The following is a 24,960-nucleotide window of genomic DNA, read 5'->3' as shown; positions in this document are numbered from 1 at the left end:
GGAAAAAAACATTACATTGTAAACCCTACGTATATGAATATAAACGTTGATTATTACACAGATCAGAATATATTATACGCTAAAAAAAGTAAGGGTGTAGTATAAGTTTAAAAGTTAAAAGGGGAAAATATGAAATGGAAGTTGGAACTTTTTCGCAAATTTTGACTCCGGGATACGATAAACAATGATCTGGTGAAAATAGAACTAGTGAAAACATATAGAGGGACGAAGCGAAGAGAAATAAGCGAAAAACTTAAGCTGTTCTGTCCTCAAAAACTCTCTACGTTTTCACTTCACTGAGTTTCCTGTGGTACTTGTTTAGATTTCCAATTTAGATCGGACGCAAACATCGAATGAAGCCTTTCGGCTCCGACAATCTGAAATCTATTTCTCTTGAATAAATAGTAATGATTTATGTTTAATATTCTATTCAAAGGTGTCAGCGTGATCGCATACACACGTACGCACGCATGAAAAATATATAGCCTACATATATTTAAATAACGTAAATAGTACGAAGTGTATCCATACGAAATAGAATAACCAAAGAAAAATAAAATATTATTTTAGACTTGCAATATATATTCGTCTTTCAGTACGTTAAAAGCACAATAAAAATGTTTCCTTCTCTGTACATAAATTAAACAAAATATTATATTAAAATTATACTCTGTTTAACATTTAACATTTCAAAACACCGGTATTCGGTGTTTTGAGATCCGTTTCTAATGAAAGGAGGTTTGGTTTTAGTCTTCACTTTAATTTAGTTTATTCATAATCGAAAAATATACCGAGTGATATAAACCAAGTTATGAACTTTTTTTTACCTTGGGTATCATATTAATAACAACAAAAAAAGGAAATTCATTCTCGAAAAAATTTATAGCGACATTTTCTAAATGATATTTGTATATAATTTTTCCGGTTGTCGTTCTCAATGAGTACATGACGACCACATATTGCATAAAAATATTCCTCTGTTACACTATATAAAAAACTCAACTTTTTTAACGTAACGACCGTATTTAACGAATAGTAGAGAGTTTTTAAATCGAATGGATTATAAGCTTTAATTTTAGGTAAATATAAAATACCTTCCCGAATCTGAACTACGTATGACTACTCAGAATCAGGCTTAGTATTCATACTCTCCCGCTGGTAGAATACCGACTCTGTGACTATAACCTTTACATTAGATAGATACTTATGTACCATTATTTTTATGTTGATTTTTTTTTTTAGCTGATAATTATAAAATTATTTTTTGTAAAAAATAGTAGAATAACGGATCATCCACTGTTATATCATTAAAAAAATATTAACAATTTAATGAATCGTTAAAAACGAGTTCTGGAATGTATATTACATTCTTATAGTCGTTGAATTTTTCCTAAAAAATTAAATAATAGAAACAGTTACTTTTCAATTGTATAAATGACTTTTAGCGAAAGAAATCGATACGTATTCCACAACTCAGTTCTAAGTAGGCTTTATGTAAGAGCCGATTGTATCATAGATGTAAATCGAACCTGACTCGTGGGTATATTCCTCGATGTTTTTCTATTCTTTACTAATTACGGCCACTATTTGAATTAATGCCACAATTAACAGCCACCAAATTAAAGGGAAAAAAAAACAAGACAAAATACACAACCTGAGTAAGCGGTGTAGGATGAAAGCAAAGGATAAATATGAAAAGTCTCTTTCCACTACGCTGATATATTACTACGTTATTCATTTTGATTGTTCAGAAACGAATTTACTTATCTGAAGTTTGGATCTCTACGGAAGTAAAAAAAGAGGTTCAAAAAGTAGAAGATTGAAATAGTAGATTGCACCGTACCGAGTCACTCTAGAAGAAAACAAAAGAACAGATGAACAACAGATGCGGGATGGATTCTTTATATCCCAAACGTAAACAACTTTGTGAAAGTTCTATCGGTTGAAACCGATTTTGAATTAAATTATCCTACGATAAATTTATTGTTAAGACATTATTTTCATTATATATTTTCTGCCAGTTAAAATGAAAATACTAAAATTATGTAGTATGTAATGACAAATCTGTCAAAAAATAACAAATGAGAATTTTTAAAACTAACAAAATGAATATTTATTAAAATTGCAATTTTAATAACATATTTTATCTTGTATTTAATTTACATACTTAATTACATGAAAAATTATTATGGGGAAGATTTTCCAAAATACAAATGAAAAATTTTGAAAAATTTTATGTATTTTTTCCAAAATACATAAAAAAATTCACCTGCCAAAAATAAATAAAAGACAGATTTAAATAAATAAAAAAATGTAGCAAGAGATAATACATATTAATAATTCTAGCACAGACAGTATATATTATTTGAGAGTATTATAGAATTATAATAATTCAAAATACTGTTGTATTAATATCTTATTTTTACTTTTCTGCAGTGAGCGTTTCCGTAGTTGTTCAATACTTTACCAACAACAATCAAATTCTAGCTAAGTGTAAATATAACTTTAAAAAGAAACTTCAAAACTGTTACACTTGAAAAATTATCGAAGGGAACATATTTTTGTATTTTAAAAGGGGATCCAAATCTTACATAAAAAAAATTATGATATACTTGCTCATGATGGGTTATATCGAACTAATAATTGTTTAACGAAATAAAATAACACTGATGCTCAAATAAAATAATTGTTATTCAAATAGTATAATCGATCTGATCTTTGTTTTCATTTCAATTATCTTATTATATCATCATTTTTTATTATATCCTCGTGCCTTTTAACATTTTTATTTTCCACTAGTTTGACATCCGACAGTCCTTCCGGAATTGAACTTTTACCGAATGACCGCATTTTACCAAAGCGTTTCGGTTTAAGAAATTTTTTATGGCGATACTGCCCAGTGTAACTTTTACCGTATTTTGTAAACAACGATTTTACTCAGATAATCCTATGCCTAATGGCAAAAATGTCATATGGTTTTAATAGCAATACGTATACCGTAATTTGTAGGCAACACTGTTAGTTTTTATATTTAACTTTTTGTTCAGATTTTACAACTGAATATTAATGCAAATGGAGTCGGAAGCTCGGTTAAAATAATTTATAAGCTATTAATATTAAAAGCTTTAACACAGAAAACTAAAATTACAGTTATTTGTTTTTAAATGTAAAAAGTAGTATACAATTCAGCACTATATAAAAGAACTATAGTTCTTTTATACAGTGTATGTATATATGTAACTTACGGCCTGGAAGATTTCTCATAGTAAAGTGTTCTAACGCTAGATTGCAGTAAATGACTAGTCCTTTCACTTTAAAAAGGCATAATAAATATATATATATATATATATAAGATCTTAAATTATTGCTCACTGGTTTGTGAATTTAAGACACCACCAGCTAAATGTGAATTGATGTCTCTCTCTTTATATAGTTCTTTCACTATAGTTAAATTTTATTTATCGATTACGATATCATAAACGATTTATTTACAACCAAATAGAATGAAAACGCTTAAAAATTCGGTAGCGAATAAAGTTGAACATTTTTTCGGTGGTTTGTTGTTCGGGTGACTGCACCGTACACATTTTAATTAAGCGATTTCAGTGTAATTTAAACATTAAAAAAAAAAATAATTCGAGTGTAATGTACTGTTTTTCCACTTTATAGTTTTCATATAGTACGACTTTAAAAAATGTTGTTTTTTTTTTTGGTAAATATCTAACGCTGTAATATTTTCGAATTGAAAAAAATACGAACATAATATAACCACGTGTGCAAAAGGATACCTTTGAATTAATACATTTTGTAATTAGTTACGGCATTTTTTTGTGGGCCTTTGGTTGATAAGTATATCAAGAATGGAAGTTAGTGAAATTCATTCTAGTTATATAGATATACTGCATCTGACACGTAACGTATAAAGTTATGATTTGAATGTAATTGTAAATTAATATAATATACTAAAAATCGAGTTTAATTATTATTACGAATGTATGTATATATGTAAATGTTACGGCCTGGAAGATTTTTCATATCTTTACTAACGCTACTGTTAACTGTTATACACAGATTAGGAAGAATCGGTGAGGTGTTCTAACGCTACATTGCAGTAAATGACTAGTCCTTTCACTTTAAAAAGGGGGGCATTTTATGTGTATATATATATATATATATATATATAATTATTATTATTATTAATTATGATTATATTATTTATATTATATTATATATATATGTAAGATCTTAAATTATTACTCACTAGTTTTTGAATTCAAGACACCGCCAACTAAATGTAAATTGATGTCTCTCTCTTTATCTGTAAAAAAAAAACAAAATTAATCTCGTACATTGGAATAGGTAAATGAATTTTTTTGTTTGTACTCACCCGCTCGGTCATATGTACAGATATGGAAACGAGAAAGAGAAAAAAAATATTTAAATTTTAAGCCGTGTAAGTTGTTAATAAACTAAAAACAGATTTCAGTAAATTACACTCCCTAAAAATGAGCAGAAATATATTTGGTGTATTTGAAGTCATCCACGTAATTCTGAAGTTTAATATGTTTTTTTAGAGTGTCAATTATTTATAACAATTATTTTTTTATTTAATAAAAATCAGAATTATTTCGATATCTTGTTAACCAGGAATCTTCTTATATTATTCGTTAAAACATAAAGAAATCTCACACTTTTTGTCTTACGTCGTTAAAATTATATATACATTACCTAGTTATGCTGAATTTTAAGATACATTTGACGTAGAAGGTTAATGTGGTAAATCAAGGTAAGGTTGACGTGGAAGGCAGCGCTGACAACCGAATAACTCAGGAGTGAATTCGGAATAAATAATAAATAGAAAACCACTTGCTTCATATATTTAAAAAAATTGACTGTTACTGACAGACTTTATAAGGTAACGCGATCAGACAGAGTGTGAAATTTTAAATTAAAAGAACGGAAATGAAAAGTACAATTACGGGTAGCACTGGGCGGAAGTAGCCGGTACGGTGGGGGCCCTAAGTAGAAAAGTAAGGATCATTTGTTCAACAAAGTTTTTCGATAGAAACCATCAAAACGAAAAAAGAATTCGGAACATCGTATACAGTAAAAGAAAAGAGTACATGTTGTGAAGAACAGGAAAGAATTAAAGGAGTCGAATTGAGTATACGGAAAGATTTGGAGAGTGAAGTGCAAGAAGCAACTTTACTGTTCGAAACACTCGCCTTAGTCTTCGTTATTTATGATTTAATGAATAAATACATGTATATTGTTTTTCTCTAAAGCGACTATAGTTATTTTAAAGTACCATAAATAAATTCTGAGAAATCAATAAAAGTTAATATAAAAACATTTTTTGAAGACTTAGGACTAAATAAAAGGTCAGTTTGAGAAATAACTTATTTCAGTAAGTAATAAATAAGGCAATAATGATACAGCGAAGCGTAACAAAGTTTTTAAGTGCTGTTTAACTTTCTCTCCTACATTTTAATAATTTTAAAGAAAACTTAACTTTTCTGAAGTACTTCTTTGATTCTTAAATTAATGAAAGATTTTTAAAACGGAGTAACCAAAGTGAATTTTTCTGCTGTTTTTATTTGCTGAATAGTAATAATTGTAATTGTTTCATATTTTCTTACTCTTTTTATCGACGTAGCTATAACATTTTACTTCGTTACTTAACGATCAAAGTTTTCTCAAGCGTAGCCAAATTGAAGAGATGAAGGCAACAAATTAAAAAATAAAATAAACTTCGAGACGAAAATCTAGGTCTATATAAAATAACTGATGAGGTTTCATTTAATTTTTCAAATATAACGTTATCTTTAGCCGAAATACTAGTCTATAAGACCAATAAATGACTTTTATATTTCTCATTACATGAAATCAAAATGCTTTATTTGGCCATAACATCTATGATGCTGAATTCTATTATTTGAAAAAAAGATTTTCTCATGTTATTTAGGAGGAAATTTTTTAATCAAGGAAGGAATTTTTATGGATCCCCAAATAAGTTTTGATTAAAGATGGACAATTCGAAGAACTGTTAAATCAAGTTAAAGAATCAGCGAGGAGGTCATTTAAAAGTGTTACGCAAAAGTTTTTAGAAACTCATAAATCTTCCAACAAGCGTGACATTGTTTATGATTTATTAGAGGCATACAAATATATGGGATGTAGTAAGTCCCTAAAATTTAATTTCTTGTTCACAGTTGGATTTCTTTTCAGACAATCGCGGCGCTGTTAGTAACGAGCAGGGGGAACGCTTCCACCAGAAAATCTGTCATGGAAAACAGGTACCAGTAAAAGAGGAATGCGAGAATGCTTGCAGATTATTTTTAGACGCTAAAGAGAAATGTTCCACATGCCAATCATAAAAGGTAAACAACAGCTACGCCGTTTAAGTAACTTGAACAATTGTGCCCTCCACGAATGTAAATTTTCACATTTCTTTCCAAAATTTACGTATCTCAAAAAAAAAGTGTGGGTTATAGAAAAAAATTATTTACATATTTAAATTCAGTGTGAAAAATTCTATTACGATCACGTATTTTGTTCTTTACAAAAAATAGTTTCTCAATGCAATAGTTTGTTTTTTTTTTATTTTTTATTTTTTTATTGTGTATCTTTATGTTTCAGCTAAACTTATTTCATAGAGTAAGCCATGCAATAAGGAGTGGAGATCCGTTTGATATTTAACAGAATTTTTATTTTTTACAAAATCTGTTGTGAGTTTTATGGAATTTTAGTTGAACAATTTAGTGAGGTGCACCCTGGAATATATACCAAAAAGCAATTTTATACCAAAAAATGAGTGGGAGCTCCCACTCATTATTATTTATTTATTTCAAGATAATTCTTATTCTTTTATTTCAAGATAAAAATAAGTCATCGCTTATAGTACAAGTTTTGTTTGAAATCTGATGCTCCGTTTTTAAATGATGCGTTACACAAAGCATACAATTCTTTGCCTTAGATCGAATCGTTATATTTTGAAATTTCATTCATGTAGAAAAAATTTATTAAAGGTTATGCTATTCTGTTTTGCAACATGTACATAGAAAAACTATATAAAGGGACTAAAATAGAAGTGGAATAACAATCATAGACCAAACAATAAAAATATTGAGATTCGCTGGTGATATTTTTATTTGGATAAAAGAAGAAATGAGTCAAATTAATGATACAGATCAGATTAAGCAGAGAAGTGTTACAAAACAGCATAATGAGAAATTAAACAATAAGATAGAAAATCAAAATACAACAGAAGATGAACTTTCTCATTTAGTAAGTAAAATTACAGGAGAGAATAATGAAGTAAGTTAGACGTAAAAAGATTGATACAAGCTACAACAACTTTCGTAAAAAAAAATAAATAAATCTGATGATACCAAAGGTAGATCAGAAAGAATTAAAAAAAAAAAAAAAAAAAAAAAAAAAAAAAAATAGAATTAACGCTTGAGTTGGTAGTATGCAAAGTAAAGAGGTTTGAAGACAGATTTGAACATTTTGTTACAGAAGCTAGAAAACAAACGACATAAAGGTGAGCGATATAAAGGATCTAGTGAATACGGTTATGGTGGAAGATTTACAGGGTAAAATAAGTAAAGGAAGATACTAAAATGCATGAAGATACATAATTCTGAGGTTAAAATAGACGGATACAGAATAAAATATTGAATTAAAGTGGCTTATTCCAGACAAACCCCTTGCCTCATTTATGGAAAAAAAATGCAATTTCTGAAATTCAGTAGGTTCACTAGTAAATTTTTCGAAATGAACTCATTCAAACAGTTTCTTTTCATCTGCCACCGGACAACTGTTATTAATCTTTATGCCGAATTGAGGCCAGGAGAAATCTGGCGCGGTAAGCCACATCAACGCGTGATGCAGTCTCGTGTTTGTCCACGTGACAAGTCATAACATGAAGATAATATCTTAAAGTAAGATAATTATTTCTTACAATTTCAACTTTTGTTCCAGAGGCAAAATTCATTATAACTTGTTCACTGTAACTTAATCCAATGAAATTTGTCTAGAAGTATATACATGGAAAGTGTTTCTGTAAGCACAGTGGGACAAAAAGAGTAAAAATGAAGAAAACAAGAAACATCTCGAAAAAAAGATAACTGATTAATACAATAAGAACACCGAAAGATCTGAGTTTTCTGAATAGCATAATCCTTGTTCATATCTTTGATAGATGAAAAGAAGTGTACAAAGTACTTCAGACTGTATTACGGAAAGTTTTACAATTTTTTTCGGTTTGCCTCTTATGAAACGCTAGTCCCATCAGATTCCCGTAAAATCATTACATTTCAAGAAATAATTTTTACGTGTATAGAAGGGAATTAAAAAATATTTAATTAAAAACTGTTTATTTTTAAAATTTCTTAATATGTCACATGAGCCTTCCTAAATACGTACGAAACGTTCTAGTAGACATATAATCATACTTGTTCACTCACTGCAGCCAAGATCCCAGGAAGTCCCAAGAAACTTCTTTTGCAGTAACATTTCATGTGTGTATCTGGAACGGTATCATTTTTTATGAATGTTAGATTATTTTTCGTAAGAGAAAGTTTTGTATATGCCGCTACTAGCATCCAGAAGAGATCCGGTTTTAATTATCAACCCTTGTTTATGAATTAAGAATTTTTACGTAGCCAGATTAACAAAAAAGTAGATGTGAAATGTCCGACGGACAAAAATTACAAAACAATTTCAATTTGTTTTATCAGAATAAAAGTATTGTAACTGAAAGACAATAAGAGACAATAAGTTACATAGCTAAAATGATTAGATATTTACGTATAAAACTGGAGTGATGAGAATCACTCGAGACAAGGTTGCCGAAAATGTTCTAATAGGTAATGACATCAAAGTTTGTATTAATGAGAATAATTAGCTTAAAATAAAAGATAATTGATTAATTACATTGGCAATAAATAACTGAAAGGTTACGTCTTTTAAATTTGATGGTATAATCTTGATAGATTGATTACATAACACCGATAGATCTACGTTAGCAGTTGGTCCAAACCAAAACCAATATTTCATTACTGACATCCGCGAAAACTTTAATATTTCAAGTTTATCCTTTCTATTCTTAGTTTCTATAAGTGTTAGAAAGGGCTTTTACAAAACTTTTGCCCTGTCTCTCCAAAAAACTTGTTTTAGAGGAAAAATCAAAGTAACAACTTCATTATTAAAAAAGAAGTAAAAGATTATTTTGTCATAAAAAAATATTAATGTTATATTACTTCACACAAAAAAAAAAAAAACACAACAGTTGTTAATGAACTGGATAATTCATTATCCGAAAATCAATATGATGATAATAATATTATGTTAAATGACATCTGGCAATGATGTTTTTCCCTACTCCTCCGGGCAATTAGGTTAAAATTAGAATTTTCACTCACTCAGTGATAAAATTTGAAATTTAATATTTTCCATTACAGCTTTTAATTAAAGAAAAACAATAAAATAAAAATGTTCATTGATTTGTTTAGCAAATAAATAATTATAAAAAATCTGATAAATTCTATCTTATGATAATATATTCTATCACAAAACATCAGAATTTTAAAAAGGAGTCAGCTCACTGAAACTTAATCAAACCTTAAAGCTATTTAAAAAAGAAAGAAAAAAACAAAAAAGCACTATTAACAATTTTTTTTTTTTATTAAGGTGATTCTTCACACACGTATGTAATGTTGAAAAGTAAAACAACTTTACTTTTATTATTTTTTATAATAATAAAAAATAATGTAAGAAAAAATACTGAATAAAATGGTCACCAAACAATTTAAACAATTTAATTTTGAATTAAACAGAAGTAGAATTTATAGGCGAGACAAGTTTGAAAAAGTTCAAACGTCCAAGGGCTTAACAATACTCTGAAGCTATAAAATGTTCCGTTTTCATCCCTTCACGTTTGAAATAGCTACTGCAACTTTTTTAAAAAATTAAACTATTATTTAATACGTTAAATCTAAAAAAGAAACATCCTCTACAAGATTTTGTTACAAATACTGAAATATATAGCAAGAGTTTAAAATTAATGATTTATTGAATTTAATTTGATGTATTCTGCATACTTTTGATATTCTTGTTGAATATGTGTATTTTAAATCAATGAAAAGTCCATTTTTAATTACGAACATGTACTGTAAAAGTATTTTTATGAAAATCTGCAGAAAATAAAGAACTTTTATTACTTTAATACAACAGAATAGTACAAACGATTTTTGTTCAATTCAGATTTCAGAATATTTTAAGTCTTTAGATTGAAACTGTGAAAAGAAACAAAAATAAGAAACCCAATCAAACGCACCCAATTTTATGAATTTTTTGTATAACCTTTTTGATAAATTTAAAAGGAGAGTCTACATACAAGTATATATATAATACATACATTTTGAGACAAAGCAAATTTTGTAACCGCAATTTTTAATATACTTAGAGATACGGGACCTCGAATATTTAAAAATAAAAAATTTGTGGAAACAAAAAAAAATCAGTAACAGCTTTTTTCCATCGTTTTGTATTAACATCTGGGAAAGTAAAAGTGAAATAAAATTAACAATATAAATTTTAAAAACCAGTGCAACTAGAACAAAAATATAATTTTGAGATTAAATGTTATTTCTCATCGCCGAATAAAAATGAAAATAATAATAATATTTAAGACTAAAATTATCAAATAACTTTACTGTCCCTAGAACTTCAGTAAATAACTGAAGTAACTTTTCTTTTTTTTTGACTCATTTTATATAAATTACATCCACAGTAAATATAGTTCTCTAAAAAATTTAAAGTAAATTCAATGAAAAATTTTTACAAAAAAATAAGTAACAAATGACTTACGGTAATGTTAATAAAATATTTTTGTCATAATTTCATTTAAAAAAAAAACTTAACATCTTTAAGCCACATAATATTTTTAACTGGAATTTTTAAATGAAAAGTCGTTGCTGAGTTGCCATGAACCATTTTTTCTTTTTTTTTTAATACGATGTGATATTTGAAATTTTTCTTAAATTTTAATCTCAAATTCCTGTAATAGCCGCTTAGCATGTCAACAGAAAGGAAAGATTTTCTCTACCCTTCATTCTGTAGTGCATTCCAAGCATAGCAGACTAGTTAAGTGGATAGCAGTAAGGTGAATTGGGCGACCAGTCTTAAGCTGTTACAAACCCCTAGGAGCGTTTTGCTCTAAGATGTGCTTTGTTTGTGTGCATGATAGGGCTGGAACGCTGTCATGAATGAAGATAAATTCCTAACTGCGATATAAATCATTATATTACACGAGAATAATTTAATTAAATGATCAACAAATACCGTCCTTATTACTTATCTTCAAGTTGTTCTGTAAAGCAGTAAATCCTTATGAAAATAATTGTTACATTATAGAAAGCCACGTGTTTTCTATATAGATGTAATTTAGTTTAAATCCAAATCAAATATGTATCTAATTAAAGCATTAAATTATACAATTATAATAATCAAACTTTATGAGGAAACCTATAATAAAATCTTCTTTGACCGGAATAATATCGGCCTAGGTTCTTTTCATTAAAAAAACTGGCAATCTCAGAGAAATATACTAAAAAAACAAGCAATCGAGATTATTAAAAAAAAGGATTGATAAAATGGTACGCACAAGTCTGAAGAAGGAATGAAGAAAGCTACTTTGTTAAAGAAAATGATACAAATAGTAGAAAACAGAGGAAAAGTAGACAGAATTTGGCCGAACTGAATTAAAACTAAAAGAAAAAAAGGGTTAAATAGTACAGAATAAAAAGATCGAGGTTAGTGAAATTTGCTAATTAATAATAAAAATCGAAAAAGAAAAAAGAAAGAAATAATGGTGGAAAAAACATTCTGTCATTGCTGACGTAGAGATCAAGAACTTATAAACCTGTCAATCAGTTTGTTTCAGGATGATATGCTTAAAAACTATCGATTAGAATTTCAGGTAGGTCTTTTCTCTATTTTAATTTTATATTCATTACATCCAGCATCTTGTCGGATAATTTACAACATGTAATTATGAAAAATTCTTCGTAGGCCAAGAATAATTTTTCTAATTCTTTATCTAAAGGTTCTAATTTCTTTTTAGCGAGATAGATATTTTTCCACTTTCCCTCTCAGGACATACTTTAAAATTCTATAACGGTAAAAATTAGATTCCCAGACGTTTTCTCAAATACCGTTTCCTGAACGAACAAAATCTGCAATAACCGAAATTCCGAGTACCCTTTTTCCGAACGTTGTTGTTTCCGAAAATTAAATAAAAAATCATATTTAAAAAAATAATCACAATTGTAAATGAAATTTTGGTATTTTTACATGGAAAAACTTTAAAATTTGTAAAAGTTTAATATAAAATTCAGTAAATCAGCTACAGATATCGTGAAGACATCGCTACAGACATCGTGAAGTACGGCTGCGTATTACTTCGTTTCTTTTGAACTCAAGAGAGAGAAAACTAATGGAAGTGATCCGACTTCTGGTCGACCTTCTGGGGTTATTCGATTTCCTGTGAGTGAACCCAGTATAGTGGGCCACTTGAGTAAAAATTGTAGGCGCTACCTGTAATATTTATAAGTTAAGTTACAAGTGATCACCGAGGATTAAACACGATAAACGTGCGTTATTTAATAAATGTTTCTTATAGAGGAACTGTACTACATATTTGGAGTATTTATCTTAAACGTGCTGTTGACATACCTCACGTCACTGTTTGCAAATAACTCCACATTTCAGCGTGTTATGAAGACGAGAATCCTACCATGATCGTAGGCTACATGTTCTTTCGAATCGTAAATTAAAAATTTATCACCGGTTAATGTTTTCGTAAAAGGGATCTCTTGTAAGTTGTCGATGGAAGTGGAATTAGTTTGTAATTTGCCGTCATCGAATTCTTTTTTACGGTTTTTTAAATTCTCTCACTCTGGTAACTGGCTCAAAACTCCACTAGAAACTGCAGCTAAATCCGCCCGTAAGATCTGCGCAGGTGGCTGTTCGGGATGCTCCTCCGCTCAAAGTTTCAATGCGTATCTCTTAACTTCGGCTTCAGCTTCTTCCTGACTGGATGGATGATGGTATGGCGATTGGTTAGGGCCTTTTAAAACGACTCCATTCAAATTAGTGATAGTTCGAGCGGTACATTTTTCCATTCACAAACGCTTACAATCCCAGTTTGTATTTTACTTGTTCCTTTTTGACCGCAAGTAGACGTATCCGTCGATAACTAATTCTACTTCACCCACAACTCTTGGTTGAGCCATTGTTATTTGAGCTTAAACCATTATAAATACTATAAATTTACTTGCAAAAGCGAAAAAATGTGGTTACAAAAGATACTAGAAATTTGTGTATACTGTTTATTTGCAAATGTATCGTAAATAAACAGTTGTGTCAGTGTAAATCTGAATGGTAGCCACGAAGATTAGATCGAACAGAATTACCTGCAGAATTTGAATGATTCGAGAAACTTTATATCGAAAAAATGTTTATTCGCGAAAAGTACATTGGAGAATTTTGCCTTCGGGAAAAAGATCATTAGGACAAGTCTATTCGGGATAATTGTATCTTATTCAATAAATTTCCATATCCATATACATAATGAAAAAATTATTGGACTCCTGTACAAGTAGAAACTATATAATAATTGAATAAAGTAGCAAAGATTTTTTCCCTAAAGTTTTTTGTAACATTTTCAGTTTTTCTAAATTTTAATTCACTATTAAATTACATCTTTTTACGTGTAAATCATTTTTGTTTTTAAGCTGTTTAGAACGCAATGTAAAATTAAACCAAAAATGATTTTGATTAAGAATATTTGTTTATGTTCTGGAGAAGATTCGAGTATTTCTATTCTATTTTACATCTTATTAGAAGTAAAATAATTTTTTATTAAAAAATAAACTACATTTCAAAATAATTATTTTAATTTTTAAATCATATCCTGAGAGAATACCTGCTTCGGAAATGTTTTAATAGATTTTTTAATAACTTTCCTTTTAGTAATATCATTTATTACTATTTTTTTTTTAATATAAAGAGTATTACACTCATAAAGAGTGGTTAAAAAGTAAATGCTAAATTTATGAAATTCTAATAATTTTTTAAGAAATTTTGTTTAAAAAAATGGGTAGGTCAAATGGTTAAAATAACGACAAATTAACAGACATTAACAATAATTAAGGTTATTAAATACATATATCAGAAAAAAAAACATTTCTTTCGTCGACCGTATTATTAAATACACTGTTCTGTAATTTAGTTTTATGCTTAATCAAATGTACAATTTATGATATTAAATAAATCGCTTTCAGGAAAATCAGATTCAATGACTAAACAATTATAAACATTTTTAAAAAAAGAATCATGTACTACATTATGATTCTAGTATTCAGTTATTGGCAGTTACAATCACGCACTCTGTCAAATTTTAAAACTAAATAAAATATCATAAATACAAATAAACATTTCTTATATAACAAATTTAATTATTGTAATTATTTATTATTGCATATTCATTTTGCAGTGGTTTAAAAGTAAATATTATACGTGTTATTAATGATCGAAATGCACAGAACTACTAAAAGGTGGCGTTGTTTATAAGTAGAGGTGCCTTGCGTGGTCTAAAACATCGAATTCAATTTGGTTTTACTTTAAACCGCATAAATCTTTTCAGTATACGTAAAGATTTCCGTGAAGCGGTACTAATAAGTCTAATGTAATTTTTTGAAAGAGTCTGCTTCAACGGGGCGGGCCAAAAAGCGTTAAATACAGTTATTCATTGCGTGTATCTTTCTGATATGCTGTACTACACACAAACACAAGCACATAATGCCGCAATAAATGACAAGTGTATGCACAGTTTACAACAATCGATAACAGTCCTCGTATACTCGACACCCAGAACTACACCGCATTAAATAAGGAACTGTAGAACAAAGGAAACAGTATAGCTTCAAGACACAAAGACTACACGGGCAATAATAAACATAATATATGAACATACAACTACAAGAAGCAATAAAACTAAGCTGACCCGAGCGCTTAAAAAGATAATTGTTATTATTTAATAATGGTCGTAATCAAAAGTTGAAAAGTATTAAATTTTCATCCGACTACACGACTGTACAATTTGATTTCGTTTATTAGTAGCGATGGAATTTCGATTTTGGATCAACTGAGACAGAATTTTCATTTTTCAGAAGTAAAACTAAATTAAATAAAAAAATATTGTAAGGCGACACTGGTATGACTGCTGAAACTATTACTTTTTAAACATTTTTAAGTAAATGTCTCTAATTATTTTAGTAAAATAAAAAAACGTTTATTACTAAGTAGCGTACAATATTTTAGCAACTGTTAACATTTTTCGAAATTCAATTGAAAATAAATTCCTTTATTCCATATTGAAAAACTGTTTGATCATTTTTTCTACTTACAGTAGGCGTAATTTACGTTTCTTAGAACTTTTATAAAAAAAATTGATAATCTATTTAATTTTATATTATTAATTTTTTACCTCTAATGTTTTAAAAAACGATTGAATTAACAATTATTTTAGAGTGTTTCAATGTGTGGTTATTTAAGCTGTGTAGATGGAGAATATTAGCGCAGTAAAAAAAAACCTACCTTAATCATAATTAATTTAAAAATAATATTTAATTTTTAATTAAAGTTGATACACAAAAACCAGCTTAACACCGATTGAATTCGAAGCGTTCAAGCGCTTTAGGAATTAAATTCCATCTTCAGGAACTCTCATATTCGTCCTATTTGTAATAGCAATTAAACCTTCACATGTAAATTATAAAACTCGTGATATGTGTTAAAAACATAGTTAGTCGTCATATGTTATAAAATTATGTCAACGTATTTTAATCAAATATCACGATTTTTATAATTTATATGTGAAGTTCTAATTACTATTAGAAATAAAACGAATATGAGAGTTTCTGAAGATGGAATTTAATTCCGAAAGCGCTTGAACGCTTCGAATTCAATTGTTGGTAAGCGGTTTTTTGTATATTAACTTTATATATACCAACGGGCCATACTGAAAAAAATTATTATAAATTTTAATTATTCAACTTTATTAGTGTGCAATAAAGGAGATAGAACAGCATGGTGTCGCTCTGTGGTAGGCTAGATGAGATGAGAAACAGTGTGGGCGTTATACGCATGATCTTTTCCCTAATGTTGTTGATTTACGGGACGCCTCTTGGATACACCCGGGCAAGTAGGTGACGCATTTTTTTCAGAGCATGGCGATTTACAGACTACAGAAATTCGGCCTGGTGGACTCTGGTATGTGTCCGCAATGCGGATTGTTGGACGATGGTTATCATGTGATATATGAATGTGCTAGGTAATGCAAGGAAGCCAGACTGGTAATCCTTCCAAAACCGGATACCGAGTCAGGTGAGCCGGGGGATACCGCCTGTTGTGTCTACTGAACACAATGGGCAAGGTGTTTGAAAAGCTTCTCGCACACCGGTTGAAGGAGGAACTGGTTGCAGTAGGAAGCTTCTCGCCCAACCATTATGGGTTCGTCGGCGGAAGGTCCACAATGGATGGAGGGTGATCTCCTCGGCCAAGCCCAAGGCAGCAGGCACCTGGCGTCGACAACACATTCTGAAGGTAACAATACTCGCCGTCGGAATGCCTTTAATAGCATCCCGTGGAAGAAGGTCAGAGAGGCTCTGGAGCAAAAGGGTGTCAGCATCCCCCTTAACAGCTATCCTTAACAGGGCTGTCCTTAACAGCTATCTGCAGGAAAGGGGGGTGACGGAGGGAGACTACCACAACTTCACATGTGGTAAGTTGTGGTTGGTTAGTAGATAAGGGACTACGGCTGGCGCCGGCGGAATAAACCAAAGTTCTGGTCATGGTCAGAAGGAGGAGGTTGAGGAGATCACCCTGCAGGGGGATGACATTCAGATGAAATAGATAGACAAGGCAAAATACCTGAGCGTATGGCTCCAGAAGAATAGAGATTTCACCGAGCATATCCAGTATATTGTCGAGAAGGCGGAGAGATCTGCGGCGGCACTTGGCAGAATAATGCCCAGGACTTCAAGGAGAAGACTGGTCACGTCGGCGACCGTCTCAATCGTCTTGTACGATGCGCCAGTTTGGTGTAAGGCGATGAGAGCGGCGAGAAACGAGAGGAGGCTAGAGGCCGTACGCGTAGGGTTGTGCTGCGTATAACAACGGCGTACAGGACGGTTTCGGGGGAGGCGGTACGAGTACTGGCAGGACTACCTCCAGTGAGGTTACTGATTGAGGAATGAAACCAGAGGAGTAGAGGACTGGCACCAGAAGAAGGCAAGCAGCAGTTTACAGCGGCCTGGCAAGAACAGTGGGACACGTTGGAGAAGGAGAAGTGAACCTGGAGGCTCATCGCAGGGATTGAGTTGTGGCAAAGCAGAAGGTATGGGGAGCTGAATTACTACCTTACACAACTCCTCACTGGCCACGGCGATTTTGGAGCCTAACTGCACAGATTCCGCCTAAGTGCAGACCCTGGATGTTTCTACTGCGGGGACTTAGATACCCCAGAGCATACCTTCTTCGACTGTGGAAGGTGGGTGCCGCTACGGAGAGATCTCGGCGTCCTCCAACTGATGCCAAACAATATATGCTGGAGTATATGCTCAGAGGGATAGAGAGTGGGTTGGAGCAGCAGAACTAGCCACAAAGATTCTGTGAGAGAAGCAGCAGGGTGGACAACTGAACAGATAGTGAGAAGAAACGGGATGCAATCATGTCTAGGGTGCCTTGGCTCACTCAACTCAAATGAGGAAGCGAGGGTCCCCTGATAATAGTATGCGGACCGTCCAGGAGAACACAGAAGACCAGCGAAGACTTCAAGAAGTGAGTGAAGGATACTGGACTGGAGAGCGAAGGAGAGACAGACAATCCTCTGCAGAGTTGGCGTTCGTTCGTGCTTGCATGGATGGGCGACAGTGATGATGCACAGGAACTCTGAACACGCTGAGCCCGAAAACACCTCCTTGGGCTGACTAATGCTTAAATGCGGTTTCGGGCCCCGGGAGGGGGGGCTGGTGAGCTGAAGGGTTAAACGGTAGGACGCAGGCTACACACGCAATAAAACTTGCGTAACTTGTTAGCGAGCCCGACCCTTTTTCCGTAAATGAGATTACTCCTTTCACACGAGGGGAAAAAGTATGACTTAATGCACACAGAGATCATTTGTCGGCTTGATATTATCGGGTCGACGCTTAATCTCCGTGTTAATCGGAAAAACCGGGCCGAATGGGTGATTGTAGAAAGTTTTATTGCATATTTGGCGAAAGAAAGGATCGCTGTAGGGGTGTGATATTCTCTTGGAATTTCCCTCTTTGTGTTTATGTTTGGTTTTATTGTTACTTTGTTGCTGTTTTTGTTTCTGTTTGGTTACAGATTTTTTTGTTTTTCGTTCGTTATTGTTATGGTTTTTAGTGTTTTTGTGATTGTTTTATAGTTTTGGTTTGATTTATCATATTGGTTTTGTTAGTGTTTTTAATGTGTGTGAAACTTATTTTCACCGTTCGCCTAGGTAGAGTTCAGTTCCTTCGTTCTTAGAAAGCCATTCAGTCTTGTTTGAGACTTGGCTAGATGTGTTTTGTTTGGAGTTTATTTTTAGTTAGTAGTACACAGATGCGAATGCCACAAGCGACATTCCCATCGGTGGCATCCTGGCTGATGCTTGATTGAAAGATGTCATTGCCGAGGTACTGAAGATGACCTCCGGAAAAGCTGATAAGGGTTAGGTAGGAAGGGAGAGGCGTGGCAACCGAAACCGTCACATGAAGGGTGTCTTCCCCTATAGGGTCAGAATGTGCAATTCGCACAGTAAAATCATAATTAATTTAAAAACTTTATTACTGTGCAATACACAAAAACAATTTTTAACACACACGTGTTTTAGAATACGGATGAAGAAAAAATCATGGTGTTTTTGCTATAACAATCCTTAAAAAAAATTATCATAATCTGTTCAAATATACCGTCCATTTAGATACTAGAGGATGGTACTGCACCATCCAAAATTACTAATATTTTGTTGAATATATTCAAGAAAGTACTACTTTTTGGCGATCTAATGATTTTAATGAATTTTTATTGTAGTATCAAGATTGAAAATTAAAATGACGTATTTGTAATTAGCACTTATTTTATCTCTGCCTACGTCTAGAAAATATAACACGTATACTGATATTGACGACATTTTTAATAAGAGGTGGTAAACGATCAAATTTGAAGAAAATGTTAATCTCGTGATTGAAACTGTCAGATCTTTCATTACAAAAAAAGACAGGATGAACCTCCGGATTTTCCCAGTTTTTTTTTTTTAAATTAAAGCTTTCAAAAAGTTATTATTTTTTATCAAAACTTAAATAAATCAAGAAATTTTAAACAATATTCGTTATATTATTTTTCGGTTAACGATGACAGTTTACCGAAATGGGTAAACATGAAAGCATGCAAAATGATTTACGTTTTGTGACTCTGTAAACAAATCTGTGATTTAGGAAGTTTCGGATGATAGACTACTAAGTAAAACCTTTGAATGTGTCAAAATGTATCCATGTAAATTAAAAAAAAATCTTTTAAAGCTACTGATAAAATGCAGCTAATCAATAAGATATTTGGGTAAAATTATTGGTAATGTAAAGTAGTACTGAACTGGAAATTCGAGCAGATCGGAAGTCTATATCTGGATCTATACACATACCTCCATAATTTTTGTATTGATATTATGCATATTAATGAGTAAAAATTGGCAGAAGAAAAATTTTTAAAGTGATTTTGAAAAACTAATTTTATATAACATTTTTAAATATTTTATATTTAACTACAATTAATTTACCAGATGTGAGGTGGTTCTTGACCGATGCTATTATACGATTGCATCTCAATCAATTTTAGAAATGTAACATCTTTTAATCGACTGAAGGTGAAACACGCCGAAAAATTGTGACCGACCAGTGAAGTTTTAATATTTAAATGGTAAAATATAACTACGTAAGATTCCTTCTACCTAATTCACATTAAGTAATACACATTACTATTTTATGCAAAAATAACGCAAATGAATCTATAAATTTCTCTTGATAACGGAACTGTGAACCAAAATGACATAAAATACAACTTTATAAATAATAATCTCGCGTATATTCGCCTCTTACTTTTTAATTATGCGTATCTTTGCATAAGCTTACCTATATAATATTAAATTGGCAAGTATAAAAATCAACTTATTCGGATTGTAAATACTATTTAAATGTAGGATCAAAAGTAAAATAATACGATTCGTTTGTGAAAACAGTTTCCTCCAAGAGCTGGTTAGAGACAGAGAAATAGCTTTCATAATAGCAGACGGGAATTCACGCTAGTCTATGCACAGAAGTGGTCATTATTTTATTTAATATAATCCTAGCGTGAGTGGCCTTTGATGTTGAATTCCACCAGTTCATTAAAAAGCGGTTATGAATGTGTGTTATAAAGTTACAAATGTAAAATTTCTGAATCGTATTAATTTGCAGTAACCGAATCCACATGAAGTAATTAAACAGTGACTAAAATGTTATTACGTACTAACTCTAAAAAATTTTGAAACTGTTATATTTTATATAAATTTTACTTCCATTATAGTTAAAACACTTAACCATTTTTGTTTTTTAACTTTGATTACTTGAGTCTAACAAATCACACCGACAATGTATTTTCTTAGCTACGAACTTTCAAGAGAGAAAAAAATTAATACTGTTTTAATAAAAAATTGTTATCTATTTAAATGAAATAAATTGATAAAAAGGTGTAGGTTTATTTACAGTTCATAGTTGGCTTACACTTTTATAAGATTTTAATACGTTTAAAAATAAATAGCTAAGCTAAATGGTACTGAAAAAAAATTAAAAACAATATTACGCTTAAAAACAGTTTACAAAAATGTTACTTAACATTTAAATTTAAATTCCATTTGGTAAACAATTCAGAACAAAGTGTATAACACATATGAGTGTGTGTGTGTGCACGCGCACACGAGCAAGAAAATAAAGCGACTAAATGAAAAATGAGAAAATGAATATAATAATAATGAATTATCACTTTATAAACATACATCTTATAGTAAAAGAAATAATATACAACACTAATATTTAACAGTGTTTTTAGAATGAGAGAAAAAAAATTAAAAAACTATTGTTTTATGCAAGAAAAGTAAAAAATAAAAGTAAGAAATTTTTATTTATGGTACTTGGTTACTTATAATCGTGCTATAGGGATTACAAAAAACGACAGTAGTTGTTTTGTGTAAACTATGACAATAATAGTTTATAGTCAGTATAGTGTTTCGTGAATACTGTTTATTTATTGATTAATACAATTAATAAATTATTATTTATTTAATCCATTTACTTATCTACTTATATATTTTTCGGTGTCAACTGATGATGACTGTTTATCATTCGAAATGACCGTATAGTTTTACGGTGATTTTAAATAAAATTTTTGTACTTTTATATACTCGGTAAACAAAACTGAATAGAGAATAAAGTTTCAAGCTACAAAACCACTTCATAGAACTCTTAAAAGCAAAAATAAAGAAAAAAATTCCTTTCGGCACGCCGGAAGGCGGAGGTAGATTTCATTGGTGCTAAGTAGGGGATAAAAAAGATGTCCACCTTAAAGTTAATTAAAAATTCAAATTTACTCAATATGACAATCATTCCATGTGAAAAAAGTTTCACATGTTTAGCATACGACAAGCTCCATCTTCTTACAATTCCAGCAAAACTTTGTTCATCCCTTGCCGTAAGAGTTGGTCATATAAAAAATTGTTTCAGACAACAGTTTTAGGTAATCTTTAGAGGACTAACGACCACTTTAAATCGATTCGATACTGTGCCTATTAAGGGAGATAGGATTTTTTTTTCTGCGAAACCCCATTTTTCATCCCCTGGGCCAGTGGTTGGAGTAAAAAAAAATTACTTAGATAAGATATTGTTTTTAGTTTTAGGCCCTTATTCAAAGAATAAGGGCCTAAAACTAAAAAACTAATATCTAAATAAATTCAATTTTTTAATAAGTAAATTATTTATACTATTCAAAGAATAGTAAGACCTTAAGGAATTCGATGTTTTACTTAATAAGAAAGTTATAGCGATATTTTGTTTTTTCAAAAAAGCCTTCCCCATTTCCATCCCCGTGAACCGATTTTGCCCATTAACAAATTCGACCGAGATTTTGGGTAGTAATATTTTATGTATTAATTTGAAAGTTATTGGCACAAAATTACGGCATTTATCGTGTCCACAAGAAAGTGAAATATATATATATATATATACTTTTGAAGTGACGGTGGTTTTGGGGTCTAGGGGATGTGAAATGCGAAGATATTTCAATATTTTCCGGAAGTCGAATCATGGTACCCATTACAATAGGTAGCTTTCTTATGTGAAATCTACCTAAAATAAATCTATACTTCACAATTAATCATGGTTCCATATTTCGTGGAAAAATGTCAAAAATAACTTTTTTTAATAATAAATGCATATAAATTTCGGCTCTGGTACAAAATCAATTGAAGATTTTGATTAAAAAAAAATATATATATATTTATTTATTTATTGCGAATATGAACTTTCTTCCACTTATTGTCTGAAGAACCTACTGAAATTTAAAAACAAACACTGAATTTAGAAAATTACAGTGAAGTACAGTTGCGGCCAAGTAACGGCGAGCTTGGCATGCGACAATTACTACCCAACGTATGATGCATGATGATTACGCTACTAATAGATGACTAATCATGGTGTGCTAATGTTTCACAGAACAATAGTAGAGCAGTGACGTGCGGGCTGATCATCCAAGCTCTCCGTTAACTGGCGGCTACTGTAATAATGTTGCTTTGGCTTAAATAATTTTTAAAAGACAGTTGCTGTAAAATGAAACGGTTTCCAAAGATGTTAAGTTTTTAGTTGCAAAACATTATCGCGGTTAGCAAAAGGATTTTTTATAGGAATTATCACTAATATAAGTTTTTTTTATATTTTAAGTTTTTTAAGCATGGCACAGTGGGTATATAATATTATTTGTGTATAAATAAATGAAATACAAACTTACCAACGATTCTTCTTTGCAGTTTGCAGTCTTCTTTCTAATCTTTCGGTCATTTGACCATCCTCAGGAAAAGTTATTCTTCAATTTCAGATCATTAAAATTAAATTAAGTAGAATGTAAATTTATAAAATGTTAAAATCACAACAACTGGTCGTCATAGTATAAAGTTAGTCATGTCTGTTATCAAAGAAGGTCACAGTTGTGATTTTATATTTACTTTTTACATAATTTAATTTTAATGATATAAATTGAAGAATTACTTTTCCTGAGGATGGTCGAATGACCGAAAGTACTAGAAAGGAGACTGCGGACGAATCGTTGGTAAGGTTTTTTTTCTTTATTTATATATAAATAATATCACTTATATATTTTAGTGATGCAGTACTAACAGCTGCAAGTCTATAACTTTATAACAGAAACAGATTTGAAATCTTGATTGCAATAATGTGTCGAGACAAACAGGCCAATAAAAAAGTGTCGTTTTCTAAAATTAATTAGAAAATAATAACTCTGTTAATATGCAAATATTCTCTTTTTTAACTTTTACCGAAAGTACAGTTTATTTGTTAAAAAAGTTTAATTTCGACGGCCCTTTCTGCATACATTTAAAATAAACTATTTTCCAATTATTTCCCACAGAAAGGGTTACACTAACTAGGGGTCTTTCCCAGTAATGTTCGTACCTTCTATACGTTTGAAGCGTTTGTTTTCCTAAACAGAATTGTTTTCTACTGAGAATGACGATGAACACTGGATATTCCGTTTCAATGGCAAACTGTTAGTACAAAAAAGTTGTAATGGTAGTTTCGATTGATTTTTCATACTGATTTCTCGCAGCCTAGTGAAAACTAAAACGAAAAACCACTTCATTTCTCTTTTTTTTATTTAGATTAATATGGCGTAAGATATATTATTGCATGAATATGCCAGTTTTAGATGCGAATTTTTCCTACCAGGTAACCTTCAACCTGTAATCACTAATCTAATACAACCCCGTCTTTGGTCATCTTAGTAAAAACCCAGTTGTTATATCTTCAATTGTTTTTAGTGAAATAAATAAAATAATAATCATAACAGTAATAAATAATCCCTTCATTCTTGAACAGCTTATCCTTTTTAAATAAAAAAACAGATGATTTAGAGCCGATAATTTCTTTTAACAAATCTATTTAAAAACAGTGTAATCCCGTTCAGAATCAAAATATTTTTCCATTTTCTCGGTTGACTTCAAGATTAGAAAAAATTCTAGTTTGGGAAACAAGATAATATGAAAACATACTGGCTTCGAGAGTTCTATCGGCCCGATTTTAACGATTTTTGTGATGTTTGAAAACTTTTCTTGAGCATATTTTCAGAAATTCTTAGTGCTTTTTCTCAAAACATCATAAAAACGTACCCAATACTTAAACCGTTCTTTTCGGTTTTAAATTAATTTTAAATCGATCTAAATCAGTTATTTTTAAAGCTTTACATTATCCTTTCCTTTAATTACATGAATTTTTAAACGTAAAAACATCGAGGTAATTTTTCTGTAATAAAGACTTTGATGGAAAAAATTCTAATTGTCCATCGACCACGGAAAGACAAATTATTTCTCATTCTGCAAGAAAAATAAAACATTGTATGTAAAGAAATCTTTCAGAATGTGTATGATAACTTGTATGATTATCTCTGTACGATAACCTGTGTATGAGTAATTTGTAAACGATTTCGTAGTATAAATTATGCTTGCTAAGAAAAAAATTGTATAAATAAGGGAAATTCAATTTCTTGAAATGGGTCTCATCCTCTCAACAACCC

The 24,960-nt window shown here is 30.6% G+C and overlaps 1 protein-coding gene across 4 annotated transcripts in view; it reads right to left on the bottom strand.

The window, feature by feature from the left end:
* LOC142323283 (uncharacterized) overlaps window positions 1–24,960 on the bottom strand; it is a 309,143-nt gene that overhangs the window by 250,662 nt on the left and 33,521 nt on the right. For all 4 annotated transcript variants that reach the window (XR_012756071.1, XR_012756070.1, XM_075362730.1 and 1 more), the window contains exon 2: window positions 4,262–4,318. The gene's annotated coding sequence lies outside the window, so the exon portion shown is untranslated. The remainder of the gene's footprint in view (window positions 1–4,261; window positions 4,319–24,960) is intronic.

The sequence above is a fragment of the Lycorma delicatula genome, chromosome 4 (assembly GCF_047948215.1).
Source record: "Lycorma delicatula isolate Av1 chromosome 4, ASM4794821v1, whole genome shotgun sequence".
Classification (NCBI taxonomy): Eukaryota; Metazoa; Arthropoda; class Insecta; order Hemiptera; family Fulgoridae; genus Lycorma; species Lycorma delicatula.
This window is presented reverse-complemented; position numbering and strand designations above follow the sequence as displayed.